The sequence below is a fragment of the Mandrillus leucophaeus genome, unplaced genomic scaffold, assembly GCF_000951045.1.
Source record: "Mandrillus leucophaeus isolate KB7577 unplaced genomic scaffold, Mleu.le_1.0 Scaffold64, whole genome shotgun sequence".
Lineage (NCBI taxonomy): Eukaryota > Metazoa > Chordata > Mammalia > Primates > Cercopithecidae > Mandrillus > Mandrillus leucophaeus.
Genome location: NW_012106919.1, coordinates 243491 through 259769, shown reverse-complemented (window position 1 = coordinate 259769; position 16279 = coordinate 243491). Strand labels below are relative to the sequence as shown.

Sequence of the window (16279 nt, the reverse complement as noted above, 5' to 3'; positions counted from 1 at the left end):
AAGACAATTATATTGTGTTTTTAAAAAATGCACTTTAAACATAAGGACGTAGAGTTTCAAAAAAGGATACACTGATGCTGATAAAAATGTTAATTATAGAAAAGCCAGTGGGCCAATATTATTTTGAGGGAAAATAGATTTTAAGATATGGAGTATTATCAGAGATAAAAACTACAGTTTTCTTTGTTTGTTTGTTTTTTGGTTTTTTGAGACGGAGTCTCACTCTGTTGCCCAAGCTGGAGTGCATTGGTGTGACCTCAGCTCAGTGCAACCTTTGCAGGGACATGGATGTAGCTGAAAGCCATTATCCTCAGCAAACTAACACAGGAACAGAAAACCAAACACCAAATGTTTTACTCATAAGTGGGAGATGAATGATGAGAACACATGGACACAGGGAGGAGAACAACACACACCACAGCCTGTTGGGGTTGTAGTGGGAGGAAAAGCATCAGGATAAATAGCTAATACATGTGGGGCTTAATACCTAGGTGATGAGTTGATAGGTGCCGCAAACCACCATGGCACATGTTTACCTATGTAAACGTGCACATCCTGCACATGTATCCCCAAACTTAAAATAAGATAAAATAATAATAAAAACAAGTCAGATGTCTTCTTACCTACAAATGATCAGAATAGTTCCCCAGCAATGATTCTTAACCAGGCTGGTTAAGAATGACAAACATAGAATTATGTTATGAAATGACAAACATAGAATTCAGAATCTGGATAAAAACAAATATTATCAAGATTCAGAAGAAAGTTAAAACCCAATCTAAGAATTCAATAAAGTGATACAAGAGGTGAAATGTGAAAGATGGAAAGATGGAACATTAGCAGCAGCAGCAGCAGTGTGAAAGGGTGTGTGCACCTAGAGTATTTTTAAAGTTTTTTTTTTGTTACTGATTTCTATTAGACTGGTGCAAAATAAATTGCTGTTTTTGGCATTGAAAGTAATGGCAAATAGCTTAATTTTACTGTTGTCAAAGTGAATATCTTTCAAATTTTTGGCCCTTTGAATGTATTCAGACTTGCTTAAAGTCCTGATATTTTAAGAAAGAACCAAGCTGGGCTATAGAGCTGAAACACTCACTACAAGAATTTCATAATACAATCACAAGTATTAATAACAGAATAAAACAAACTGAGAAAATAAGAGACTGAAAACTGATTCTTTGAATCATTTTAGTCAGACAAAAATAAAGAAAAAGAGAATGAACAAAACCTCTGAGAAATATGAGATTATGTAAGGAGACCAAATCTATGACTCATTGGCATTTTTGCAAGACAGTGAGAGAAAGGAAGCAACTTGGAAAACGTATTTGAGGATATATAGTTCATGAAATTTGAGGATATATAGTTCATGAGGATATATAGTTCATGAGGTTTTCCCAACCTCATTAAGAAGGCCAACATTTAAATTCAGGAATGCAGAGAACTTTTCTGAAATACTACACAGGAAGACTACCTCAAGACACATACTCATCAGATTCACCAAGGTCAAAATGAAAGAAAAAATGTTAAAGGCAGCTAGAGAGAAGGAGCAGGTCACCTACAAAGGGACCCATATTAGGCTAACAGTGAAACTTTCAGCAGAAACCCTTCAAGCCAGATGAGACTGGAGGCCTATATTCAGTACTTTTTAAAAAATTCCAACAAAGAATTTAATATGCAGTCAAACAAAACTTTATAAGCAAAGGAGAAATAAGATCCTTTTCAGACAAGCAAATGCTAAGGAAATTCATTAACACCAGACCTGCTTGCAAGAGGTTCTTAAGAGAGTGCTCAATGTGAAAACAAAAGGCCATTACTGACCACCACAAAAACACACTTAAGTACATAGACCACTGACAGTAAAAAGCAACTACACAAACAAGTCTGAATACCACCATGATGACAGGATCGAATCCACTTGTGTCATTATTACCCTTGAACATAAATGGACTAAATACCCCACTTAAAAGCCATATAGTGGCAATTGGATAAAGAAGCAAGACCCAACTATATGTTGTCTTCAAGAGACCAATCTCACCTGCAAGGACACACATAACCTCAAAGTACAGGTATGGAGAAAAATCTACCAAGCAAATGAAAAATAAAAAAGAAAGTACAGGTTGCTATTTCAATTTCAGTCAAAACAGACTTAATCAAAACAATAATCAAAAAAGATAAAGAAGGTATTATATAATGGTAAAGGGTTCAGACTTAGCTATCCTAAATATATATGCACCTGACACAGGATCACCCAGATTCATAAAGAAAGTTCTTAGAGACCTTCAATGAGACTAGATAACCACAAAATAATAGTGGGAGATTTCAACACCCCACTGACAGTATTGGACAAATCATCAAGGCAGAAAACTGAGACAGATATTCAGTCCCCGAATTTGACACTTGACTAAATGGATCTAACAGACATCTACAGAACTCTCCATCCAAAAGCAACAGAATATACATTCTTCTCATCTGTGCATGGCACATACTCTAAAATTGACTACACAATTGGCCATATAATAATTCTTAGCAAATTCAGAAAAACCAAAATCATACCAACCACACTCACAGGCCACAGCGCAATAAAAATGAACACCAAGGCTGAAAAGTTTGCTCAAAACCATACAATTACATAGAAATTTAAAACCTTGCTCCAGAATGACTTTTGGGTAAATAATGAAATTAGGACAAAAATCAAGACATTCTTTGGAATTAATAAAAGCAAAGACACAATGTACCAGAATCCCTGGAAAATAGATAAAGCTGTGTTAAGAGAGAAGTTTATAGCATTAAATGCCCACATGAAAAAATTAGAAAGATCTCAAATTAATAACTGACCATCACACCTACAAGAACTAGAAAAGCAAGAGCAAACCAGCCTGAAGCCAGCAGAAGACAAGAGATAACCATATCAGAGCTGAACTGAAAGGAACTGAGTATTGAAACAGATTTTTTTCTCCTTACCTTTACTTTGAGGCTATGTGTGTCCTTGAATGTAAGATGGGTCTCTTGAAGACAACATAGAGTTGGGTCTTCTTTATCCAACTTGCCACTATGTGTTTTTTAAGTGGGGTATTTAGCCCATTTATGTTCAAGGTTAATATTAATATGTGTAGATTTGATCCTATCATCATACAAAAGATAAATGAAACCAGAAATTTGTTCTGTAAAATAAGATTGGTATACCATTAGCTAGACTAATGAAGAGAAAAGGAGAGAAGATCCACATAGACACAATCAGAAATAAGAAAGGTAACATTACCACTCACCCCACAGGAGAAAAAAAAAAAAACCCTCAGAGATTATTACAAACACCTCTGTGCACACAAAATAGAAAACCTACAGGAAATTCATAAATTATGGAAACATACAACTTCCCAAGATTAAACCAGGCAAAAAAGTGAAACCCTGAACAGATGAATGAGTTCCAAAATTGAATCAGTAATAAAATTCTAACAACCAGGAAAAGCCCTGTACTAGAGAGATTAACAGCCAAATTCTACCAAATGTATGAAGAAGAGCTGGTACTAATCCTACTGAAAATATTTCAAAACATTGAGAAAAAGGGACTTCTCCTTAACTCATTTTATGAGGCCAGTGTCGGCCCAATACCAAAATCTGGCAGAGACACAACTAAAGGAGAAAACTTCAGGCAAATACTCTTAATGAATATAAATGCAAAAATTCTTAGCAAAATGCTAACAAACCAAATCCAGCAGCACATCATAAAGCTAACCCACCAAGATCAAGTGAGCTTTATCCCTGGGATGCAAGTTTGGTTCAACATATGCAAATCCATAAATGTGAATTCATCACATAAACAGAACTAAACTAAAAAACCACACAATCAACTCCATAGATGCAGAAATGCTTTTGATAAATTTCAACTACCTATTGTGATAAAAACACTCAACAAATTAGGCATTGAAGAAACTTACCTCAAAATAATAAGGGCCATCTATGGCAGTCTCACAGCCAATATCATACTGAATGGGAAAAAGCTAGAAACATTCCCCTCAAAAACTGGAATTAGAAAATGATACTTACCCTCACCACTGCCAGTCAACATAGTACTGGAAGTCCTATCTAGAGTAATGAGGCAAGGGAAAGAAATAAAAGGCACCCAAACAAGCAGAGAAGAAGCAAAACTATCTCTGTTAGCAGACATATAATTTTATACTTAGGAAACCCCATGGTCTCTGCCCCAAAGCTCCTAGATCTGATAAAAACAACTTCAGCAAAATCTCAGGATACAAAGTCAATGTGCCAAAAATCCGTAGCATTCCCATACACCAATAACATCCAAGCTGAGAGCCAAATCAAGAATGCAATCCCATCCACAATAGCCCCAAAGTGAATAAAATACCTAGAAATATAGCTAACCAAGGAAGCAAAAGATCGCTCTAATGAGAATTACAAAACACTGCTGGAAGAAATTAGAGATGACACACAAATGGAGAAATATTCCATGCTCATGAATGGAAAGAATACATTTTGTTAAAATGGCAATACTGTCCAAAGCAATTTATAGGTTACATGCTATTCCTATCAAACTACCAACATTTTTCACAGAATTAGAATTAACTATTCTAAAATTCATTTGGAACAACAACAAAAGCCCTAACAGCCAAAGCAATCCTAAGCAAAAGGAAAAAAAACTGGTGGAATCACATTACTCAACTTTAAACTATATTACAAGGCTACAGTAATGAATATAGCATGGTACTGGTACAAAAACAGACACATAGATCAATGCAACAGAATAGAGAGCCCAGAAATCATGCTACACACCTACAACCATCTGATCTTCAACAAAATCAACAAAAACAAACAATGAGGAAAGGTCCTCCCTATTCAATAACTAGTGCTGAGTTAACTGGCTAGCCATATGTAGAAGACTGAAACTGGACCCCTTCCTTACACCATATACAAAAATCAACTTAAAGGTGGATTAAATACCTAAATGTAAAACCTAAAAATATAAAAACTCTAGAAGAAAAGCTAAGGAATGCCATTCTGGATATAGGTCCTAGCAAATATTTCATGATGAAGATGCCAAAAGCAAATGCAATGAAAACAAAAATTAGTTAATGGGACCTTATTAAACTAAAGAGCTTTTGCATAGCAAAATAAACTGCCAACAGAGTAAACAGACAATTCACAGAATGGGAGAAAATATTTGCAAACTATGCATCTGACAAAGGTGTGATATCCAGAATGTATAAGGAACTTAAACAATTTAATAACTGGAAAACAAACAACCCCATAAAAAGTGGGCAAATAGTATGAACAGACACTTCTCAAAAGAAGACATACATGTGGTCAAAAAGCACATAAAAATCCTCAACATTGGCAATACTATTTAGGACATAAGCATGGGCAAAGACTTCATGACTAAAACACCAAAAGCAATGGCAACAAAAGCGAAAATTGACAAATGGGATCTAATTAAAGTAAAGAGCTTCTGCACAGCAAATGAAAATATCATCAGTGTGAATAGGCAACCTACAGAACGGGAGAAAATTGTTGCAAACTATCCATCTGACTAATATCCAGAATCTACAAAGAACTTAAACAAATTTACAAGAAAAAAAAAAAAACCCCATCAAAAAGTGGCTGAAGGATACGAGCAGCTACTTCTCAAAAGAAGACATTTAAGCAGCCAACAAACATATGAAAAAAGCTCATCATTACTAGTCATTAGAGAAATGCAAATCAAAACCACAATGAGATACCATCTCACGCCAGTTAGAATGGCGATCATTAAAAAGTCAGGAAACAACATGCTGGAGAGGATGTGGATAAATAGGAATCCTTTTACACTGTTGGTGGGAGTGTAAATTAGTTCAACCATTGTGGAAGACAGTGTGGCAACTCCTTAAGGATCTAGAACCAGAAATACCATTTGACCCAGCAATCTTATTATGGGGTATATCCCCAAAGGATTATAAATCATTCTACTATAAAAACACATGCACACGTATGTTTACTGAGGCACTGTTCACAATAGCAAATACTTGGAACCAACCCAAATGCCCATCAATGATAGACTGGATAAAGAAAATGTCGCACATATACACCATGAAATATATGCAGCCATAAAAAAAGGATAAATTCATGTCCTTTGCAGGGACACGGATGAAGTTGGAAACCATCATTCTCAGCAAACTAACACAAGAACAGAAAACCAAACACTGCATGTTCTCACTCATAAGTAGGAGTTGAACAATGAGAATACAGGGACACAAGGAGGTGAACATCACACACTGGAGCCTGTCAGGGGGTGAGGGGCTAGGGGAGGGATAGCATTAAGAGAAATACCTAATGTAAATGACGGGTTGATGGGTGCAGCAAAACACCATGGCACATATGTACCTATGTAACGAACCTGCACACTCTGTACATGGACCCCAGAACTTAAAGTATAATAATAATAAAAAAATCCTCAACATCATTAATCATTAGAGAAATTGAAATGAACAGTCAAGACATAACAGATGCTTGTGAGGTTGCAGAGAAAAAAGAACACTTAATCAATGCTAGTGGCAATGTAAATTAGTTAATTCAGTTTGGAAAGCAGTTTGGCAATTTCTCAAGAAACTTAAAACAGAGTTACCTTTCAACCCTGCAGCCCCATTATTGGGTATATAACCAAAGGAATATAAATTGTTTTACCATGAAGACAAATGCACATGTGTGTTTATTGTGGTACTATTTACACTAGAAAAGACATGGAATCAACCAAAATGCTCATCAAAAGTAGACTGGATAGACCTACATGGAATACTATATACACTATGGAATATTATATAGCGTGGAATGTACACCATGGAATATATACATTGTGGAATACTAGACAACCATAATACACCATGGAATACTATACAGCCATAAAATATATACACCATGGAATACTATACAGCTGTAAAAAACAACATTATATCCTTTGTAGCAACATAAATGGTACTGGAGGTCATTATCCTAAGTGAACTAGCACAGAAACAGAAAACCAAATATTGCATGTTGTCACTTATAAGTAGGAACTTAATATTGAGTATACGTGGGCACAAAAAAGGGAGCAACAGACACTGTGGCCTACCTGAGGGTGGAGGGTGGAAGGGGGATGTGGTTCTAAAAACTACTTATCAGGTACCGTGTTTATCATCTAGGTGACAAAATAATTTGTATACGAAACTCTTGTGACACACAATTTACCTGTGTAGCAAATGTGCATCTGTACCCCCAAATTTATGATAGTTTTCTTTTTACTGAAATGTCTAGTTCTATCAAATTTTTATTACTGAGCAATGTTATAGGCTAATAAAATGCAACTTGCTTGCTTCATTCAGGCAGTAACTCATTTATTTAAAAATTTTGAGTATCTATTTTGTGAATCAGGAGGAAAAGAGAAAAACATATCAGAAACTGCCCTCAAGAAGTTCACAGTCCAGAAGGGGAAGCAAATAAATGAATACGTTCACTACAATACCATTGCAATTTGTGGTACAATAAAAAATGCATTTGGTCTTTGTCCTTTCGCCACCCCCAATAAAGCTCCTAAAAATACTTAAACATTTGGAAATTAAACAACATGCTCTAATGACCATGAGTCCAAGAAGACCTCACAGTAGAAAATAGAAAATATTTTAAATTTAATATAACAATTTTTTTTTAAATTTCTGGAACATATCTAAAGAGGGAAATGTAAAACTTTAAGTACATATGTAATAAGATAAGAAAAGTAGGAAAGTGAATTAAACCTTAAGAAAACTAGAGAGAAAGTCAATTAAACCCCAAGAAAAATAGACTAAAGGAGGTAATAAAGACAAGAGCAGAAATTAGTGAACAGAAAAAAGAAACAGTGAAAAAAATAAAAGCTTGTTCTTTGAAAAGTTTAATCACCTAGCAAGCCTTATTTAGGAAACAAGGAGAGAGAAAACATAAATTTTTAATATCTGCAATAAAAAAATGACATCTCTAAAGTGATATTTGCTCTGAAGGGCATGAAGTTTTTAAACTAGGATGGTTCCTAGATACACCTGGTACGAGACTGGTTTTCTTTTGTTTCACACCTGCGCAAACACCAGGGGAACCAGAGAAACTAGCTCCTATCTGGCAATGTGAGCTACTGCAAGGACTACTGCAAGCTCTACTCACACAGAAGAGGTATACATTTGGTTGTCTCACTGGCAGCTGTGTCTTCTGTTATTTATCTTTCTGAGTAAACCCCTGGCAAGGGTAGCCTTTGCTGTGTGTTGGCAAGACATACTGATAGCCCCTTAACGACACAGTCACAAGGAAAAAGCTTTACAAAACGTCCAGTATGTGTGGGAGTGGGTAACCATAGCCAGGCTGAGAACAACATTCCAATAAAGTCAGCCTGTGCATGTTTGTATAGCATGACCCTTTACTGGGGTCTGACCAAAGTGCCCTGCTATCATTGGTCTGAGAGGAATGCAAACATATCTTAGACTTCAATTGACTAAGTTTTTTTAATTTTTAAATATAAGCCAAGGGATATGTACAAACCCTTATTTTTGAGTGACTAGGAAGGTACTTTCAAAATGAATAGAATTCCTAATTTACTAATGGTATATAAAAGGAACACTTAAATGACACTGTACTATGTTTGCTCTACTAAATGTTCTGTTGTATTTTTTGAAGTAAACTTACATTTGATCTTGAGGATACAAAGATCCCTGATCACTCTGAAAACTAACTGGCCAAAGAAAAGTCCAATTGGCTAACGGACAAGAAGGGATATCAAATAAGAAGTCTTATTAAATGATTAAAATTCTGGTGATTATAAAATGTATTAATTTGGTTTTACTATATTAAAGATGTTAATGAAAGGTCATGGGAAGGTAGACTGGGGATAAATTCTTTTCCGAATGAGACTTTTACCTTCGGTTAGCTTACCAGCTCTGAAAATAAAGCTTACATGTGTCAATTATGTAATTAAGCAATATTTACTATGGTTAAAATGAACTCTGATTGGTAAGTTCCATCTGGACTTGGAGAGCTAGAAATACCTCACAAGAAGTCATATCTTTCAGATATCCTTTGTATGGAATTCTTGTAACTCAGCAAGTCCCTTGTGGGAACCCTGGAAGGTATGCCTATGGAGTTATATTAAGCTTCTAAGGAGCACGAGGCCTTTAAGCCATGGCAGCTTTCACATTTTGTTCAATGTGAATCTTATTACTTTGAAACTGATCTGTTACTTGGAGAGTCAGAAAAAAATGACTCCTATGTGGCTGTGGGACTACTGCAGGGACTGCTGTAGGGTCTACTTTCATAGAAGATAAACATCAGGCAAGCTGTGATGCTTGTCCATACCCTTTTGAGTAAATCTAAGGATTAACTGTGATAGTTTTTTGTTTTGTTTTGTTTTTTGGTTGGTTGGTTTTATTTTTGGTCAGTGGACACATACATATGGCATAGTTAAGTGCAATTGCTTTTCTTATGTTCCATCGCTTTGTAAACTGACATCCCATATACAGTCATCATTAAAACTTACTGACTGCCAGTATCAAATGTAGAAGCCTCCAACACTGTAAGAGCATGGCAAGATAGGCTTTAGGATGGGTCAACCCTGACATTACTCACTGTAGAGTACAAGCACTGAATTCTTTCTAGTTCTGTTTGAGAGAGGATTTCACCCACTGTCACTCAATCACCAAATATGGAACAAGGCTTCTCTTGGCTTTGGCTTTCACTCTTCCTGGGAAGGGTTTCTCATTGGTGGAGACAGAGCAGACAGTGAGTGGTCCAAAGTGGCTTTATGGCCCCAAATGAACCAACAGAACACCCAGGAGTCCTACCCAGACCAGGACTCCAGAGACAAAAGGCAAGAGCTGTTGCCAGCCACATGGGTCTTCATCAAAGCACAGTGGCACAGTTTTTAAGACGGAGTAGTTGAACCTGGATAACCCACAGGTGGAAAATTGCAAGATATGTATTAAAAACAAAAGTAGAACTATAACTGTAACATATTTAATGGTGAAACATTAAGCTTTTAAAATCAAGAACCAAGAGAACAATAATGTCTGCTTCATATTGGTACAAGTAGAATGTTGGGTCTAAGGATTAGAAAGACTCAAAACTGTCATTATCCACAAATTATGTCATCATAATAGAAAATCGAAATGTCTTTATAGCCAAATTATTAGAACTAAAAAAAACTTAGGAAGTTTTCCAAATTCAAAAATTATTTCACTTTTGTTTAATAGTAGCAAATTAAAAATACTCAGGAATAAATGAAACAAAATATTCAATATTGGTATGGTTTGGATTTGTGTCCCCACCTAAACATCACACCGAATTGTAATTGCCAGTGTTGGAGGTGAGGCAGGATGGGCAGGGATTCGAACATGGGGGTGGATTCTTCATGAATAGTTTAACACCATTCATGAACATGTAGTGGTGTTCTCACGAGATCTGGTTGTTTAGACGTGTGTAGCACTGACTGGGCATGGTGGTTCACGCCTGTAATCCCAGCACTTTGGGAGGCCGAGGCAGCTGGATCGCTTGAGGCCAGGAGTTCGAGACCAGCCTGGCCAACATGGTGAAACACTGTCTCTTCTAAAAATACAAAAATTAGCCAGGTGTGGTGGTGCACACTTGTAATCCCAGCTACTCAGGTGGCTGAGGCAGGAGAATCACTTGAACCCGGGAGGCAGAAGTTGCAGTGAGCCAAGATAGCGCCACCGCACTCCAGCCTGAGTGACAGAGTGCAACTCCGTCTCAAGAAAAAGTGTGTAGCACCTCCCCTCTCACTCTCTCTTGTTCCTGCTCTGGCCATGTAACATGCCTGCTCCCCCTTTCTACCATGATTGGAAGCTTCCTGAGGCCTCTCTGAAGGAGAAGCCACTATGCTTTCTGTATGGCCTATAGAACCATGAGCCAAATAAATTTCTTTATAAATTACTCAGTCTTGAGAAGGTATTTCTTTATAACACTGCAAGAATGAACTAATACAAATATCTTCGTGGAAAAAATTGTAAAACCTGACTAGATGCCTAAATAAATGAAAAGAAACAGAATGTTGATGAATTGGAAGACACAATGTTGTAAAAACAATGACCCTCTTCCAATTGATTTGTAGAGCTAATATTATCCAAATAAAAATGTCAAGAGTATGTTGTGAACTTGCCAAAAATATATGTAAAAGTACAAAGAGTTAGGAATAACTAAGATGTTTTGCAAAAGAAAAACAAGATGTATTAGTATCTGCTATTTCAGATATCAAAATTTTAAATGAAGCTATGTATTTAAGGCAGTGTTATTAAAATAGGAATAAACAAAACAGACTGAAAGAAAAAATAGAGATCTATAATTTGACATGTGAACACACAGATTAGTGCTGTATGCTGGAGGAGGCATTGTAGAATACTGTAAAAATATTCTTTATTCAATAAATTATTTTACAGCAGATGAGTATTCATATAGATAATTTGGAAATTTACATTTCCTTCACACTATACACAATAATAAAATTTTGGGTTTCACCAAGTCCTGTGAAAAAATAACTACAAATATTTTAGAAGATAACATAGAAGACTACCCTCAAGACCTCGGGATAGGAAAGAATTTACTGCATAACACACAAAAAGCATTAACTATAAAGGAAAAGACTGACATATTCAACTACATTAATTTTAAGTACATACTTCATTAAAAGACATATTTAAGAAAAAGGTAAGTTGTGAAATGATAAAATATATTTGTAACATATATCTCTTGTTCAAGGATTAACAAGGCCCAACCCTGCTTAGCTTTCTAGGTCAGACAAGGTCAGGTGTGTTCAGGGTGGTATAAATGTAAACTGCAACGCATATCTGACAAATGACACTGACATAGAATTTCTACAAATCAATTTTAAATATACAGACTACTCAATAGGAAGAAACAGAAAAAATAAACATTTTATACAATAGGAATTTAAACGGCCAAAAATACATTAGAAGTGCTCATCCTCATTAGTAATCAGAGATTTGAAAGTTAAAACCATAATGAGATATTATTACACATCAATGGATTAAAAAATTATACGTCTGACAATATCAGAGTTGGTAATGTGGAATAACAGGAACTCTTTCACTGCTGGCACAGTAGAAATTGGTATAATAACTTTGAAAAATTGTTTGACATTATTTAGTAAAGCTGAACATATGTATATTTTAAACCTGAGCAATTTTATTCCTAGCTGTATATGTAGAGAAACTCATGTACATGTGCAGCAGGATATATGTGTGTAGGAATGCTCACAGTAAAACAACAAAAAATTTAAAACCATCCAATACTACCAATAATTTGCACAGTGGAATTTTTTATATAGAAATGAAAACAAATTACAGCTACATGGAACCACAAGGGTGAACCTAACAAAGTAATTTTGAGTTAAACAAGCAAGAGATAATATAGTTGTATGATTCAATTTGTGCGAAGTTTTTCCTCTAACGGCTAAACTAGGGAAAGAGTACCAAGGAGTTTCTATTCTAGCCACATCTTTTTAAAGTTTTATTTTATTTTTAATTGATAATAATTGTACATATTTATGGAATAAAGTGTGATGTTTTGATACATGCATACATTGTGTAACGATAAAATCAGATTAATTGCATATTTCCTCACCTGAAACATTTGCCATTTCTTTGTGGTGAAATATTTAAAAATCATCGGCCAGTCGCAGTGGCTCACACCTGTATTCCCAGCACTTCGGGAGGCCGAGGAGGGCGGATCACCTGAGGTCAGGAATTTGAGATCAGCCTAATCAACATGGAGAAATCCCATCTCTACCAAAAACCCAAAATTAGCCGGGTATGGTTGTGCATGCCTGTAATCCCAGCTACTTTGGAGGCTGAGTAGGAAAATCCCTTATTTCCGGGAGGCAAAGGTTGCGGTGAGCCAAGATCGCGCCACTGCACTCCAGCCTGGGCAACAAGAGGGAGACTCCGTCTCCAAAAAAAAAAAAAAAAAAAAAAAAAACAAAAAATCATCTCTTCTAGCAATTTTTAATATACAGTATGTTGTTGTTAACTATATTCACCCTACCGTTCAATGGGACTCTAGAACTTATTCCGCCTAACTGCAACTTTCTACGCATTTACCAACCCCTTCTTATCCTCCTCTCTCACACCCCCAAGACCGGAGTAGCTACTATTCTACTCTCTACTCGTACAATATCAACTTTTTTCAATTCCACATATGAGTGAGAACATGTGGTATTTGTCCTTCTATGCGTGGCTTATTTCATTTAATATAATGGCTTCAGGTTCATCCATGTTGTTGCAAATAACATTTTATTTTTTTTATGGCCAAATAGTGTTTATCTGTGTATAACTACCACATTTTTTGTACCCATTTATTCACTGATGGACACTTAGGTTTATTACATATCTTGGCTATTGAGAATAATGCTACAGTAAACAAGGGATTACAGTTTTGTTTTGTTTGTTTGTTTGTTTGTTTTTTTGACATACTGATTTCATTTCCTCTGGATGTGACGCAGAAGGGGGATTGCTGGATCATATGGTGGTTTGATTTGTGGTTTTTAGGAACTTCCATACTGTGGTTCATAATGGCTGTACTAATTTATGTTTCCACCAACGGTGCGTCCTTTCTCCACATCCTTGCCAGCATTTGGTGGGTTTTTTTGACACTCACTGTGATTTTTGATTTTGTTTTGCATTTCTCTGATGATAGTGAAGTTGAACACATAAAGAATAAACCTATTAGCAATTTGTGTGCTTCTTTTGAGAAATATTTGTTCATATCTTTTGCCCATATGTAACAAGATTTTTTGTTTTTTAGTTACTAACTTGCTTTGCAAATATTTTCTCTCATTCTATAGGTTGTCTCTTCACTCTGTTGATTTTTTTCTTTGCTGTGCAGAAGCTTTTTAGTATATGATCCCATTTGTCTATTTTTGCTTTTGCCAGTGATTTTGAGTTCTTATCCAAAAAAAATTATTGCCCAGACCAACGTCATGAAGCAATTCCCTTATGTTTTCTTCTAGTATTTTCATAGTTTTTGGTTTTACATTTGAGTTCTTTTTTCATATGTAGAGATAGGCATCTAGTTTCATTTTTCTGCACATAGATCTTCAGTTTTCTTAGCACCATTTATTAAAGAGGCTGTCCCTCTCCCCAATGTGTGTTATTGGTGCCTTTGTCAAAAATTATTTGACTGTGAATGCATGGATTTATTTCTGGGTTCTCTGTTCTGTCCCAGTGGTCATGTGTCTGTTTATATGCTGGTATCATGCTGTTTTAATTACTACAGTTTTGTAGAATATTTTGAGATTTTGCCCCCGACTTTGTATTTTTGGTTTAAGATCATTTTGACAATTTGTGGTCTTTTATAGTTTCATATACATTTTACATTTTTTAAATTTCTGTGAAGAATGTAATTGGTATTTTTATACACATTGCATTAAATCTGTAGATCACTTTGGATAGTATGGATATTTTAAAAATATTTTTTCAACCATGAACATGGTATATCTTTCCATTTATTTGTGTCCTTCTTAATGTCTTTCATCAATGTTTTATCTTTTTCATTGTAGATATCTTAACCTCCTTGGTTAAATTTATTACTAGGTATTTTGGGGTAACTATTAAAAGTGGGATTGTTTTCACAATTTCTTTTTCAGATAGTGCACTATTAGCATATAGAAATACTACTAATTTTTGTATGTTGATTGTGTACCCTTCAACTTTACCGAATTTGTTTGTTAACCTTAATAGAGTTCCCCCCTCCCCACCCCGTGGAATCTTTAACTTAATGCGTTCAGAGTTTTTATCATGAAAGATGTTGAATTTCATCAAGTGCTTTTTCTGAGTCTTTTGAAATAATGATATAGTTTTTGCCCTTGATTTCATTTATGAGATGCATCAAGTTTATTGATTTATGTATGTTGAGCCATCCTTACATGTCTGGGATGAATCCCATTTGATTAAGGTGAATGATCTTTTTAGTATAATGTTGAAATAGGTTTCCTAGTAGTTCTTAAAATTTTTCAACTTTTATTTTAGATATAGGAGATATGTGTGCAGATTTGTTACATAAAAATATTGTGTGATAATGAGGTTCAGAGTGTGGATATTGATCTTGACATTCTGGCAATGAACATAGTACTTGATACCTAGTTTTTAGCCCACCTCCCACCCTTCACCCTTTGGTAGTCCACAGTGCTCCTATATTTATGTCCATGTGTGCACAATGCTTAGTTCCCACTTATAAGTGAGAGAATGTGGTATTTGGTTTTCTCGTTCTGCATTACTTTGCTTAGGATAATGGCCTCCAGCTGCATCCATGTTGTTGCAAAAGACACGATTTCATACTATTTATGTCTGCATAGTATTCCATGGTGTATATGTACCACATTTTCTTTGTATGTGTGCTTAACTTTTTAAGTTTACTTTTATTTATAATTTTTGTGGGTACATAGTAGATGTAGACATTTGTATGTTACTTGAAATATTTTTATATAGGCATGAAATGCATACTAATCACATCAGGGTAAATGCAGTACCTTTGTGTTACAAATAATCCAATTCTATATACTCTGCATTATTTTTAAATGTAGAATTAAATTATTATTATTATTTATTACTTTTTTGAGATGGAGTCTCACTCTTGTTGCCCAGGCTGGAGTGCAGTGTCATGATCTTAGCTCACTGCAATCTCCGTCTCCCCATTTCAAGTGATTCTCCTGCCTCAGCCTCCCGAGTAGCTGGGATTACAGGTGCCTGCCACCATGCCTAGCTCATTTTTGTATTTTTAGTAGAGACAGGATTTCACCATGTTGGCCAGGCTGGTCTCGAACTCCTGACCTTGTGATCTGCCCGCCTCGGCCTCCCAAAGTGCTGGGATTACAGGCATGAGCCACCGTGCCCAACCTAAATTATTTTTGACAATAATCACACTGTTGTGCTAGCAAATACTAGGTATTATTTATTGTTTCTAACTAATTTTGTGTTCATTAGTCATTACACCTCCACCCTTACCTCCCCTACTCTTCCCAGCCTCTGGTAACTATTCTTGTACTCTCTACCTCTGTGAGCTCAATTGCTTTAATTTTTAGCTTCCACACTTAAGTGAGAACATGAAGTTTGTCTTTCTGTGCCTAGCTTATTTCACCTAAAAAAATGACCTTCAGTTTCATTCTTTTGTGATAAATGACAGATCTCATTATTTTTTATGGCTGAATAGCACTCCATTGTGCATATGTACACTTTCTTTCTTTTTTTTTTTTCTTCAACTTTTATTTTAAGTT

At 35.6% G+C, this 16279-nt stretch overlaps 1 pseudogene; it reads left to right on the top strand.

Moving 5' to 3' along the window:
- Nucleotides 1-820: 820 nt before the first annotated feature.
- Nucleotides 821-16279, top strand: part of LOC105554395 — a 53050-nt pseudogene continuing 37591 nt past the window's right edge.